Below are 202 nucleotides of genomic sequence, written 5' to 3' on the forward strand. Positions count from 1 at the left end.
CACTGGAGGTCGGCTGTCTCGTGTTCCCGTTAACGCCATCAGATCCAACGGGATTTAAAAAGAGCGTGAAAGAGTCTTGCTGTGCACCACCTTGCGCGGAGGAGAGACCGGGCCGGATGGGAGGGATGCGCTCTGCTCAGGGAGGTGGTTTCCTCCGCTGGAAGTCTCTCTCCGCCAGAGGGAAGCACCTCTGCCGGCCGGG

Source organism: Gekko japonicus, unplaced genomic scaffold, assembly GCF_001447785.1.
Source record: "Gekko japonicus isolate JY-2015 unplaced genomic scaffold, Gekko_japonicus_V1.1 scaffold6148, whole genome shotgun sequence".
Taxonomy (NCBI): Eukaryota; Metazoa; Chordata; class Lepidosauria; order Squamata; family Gekkonidae; genus Gekko; species Gekko japonicus.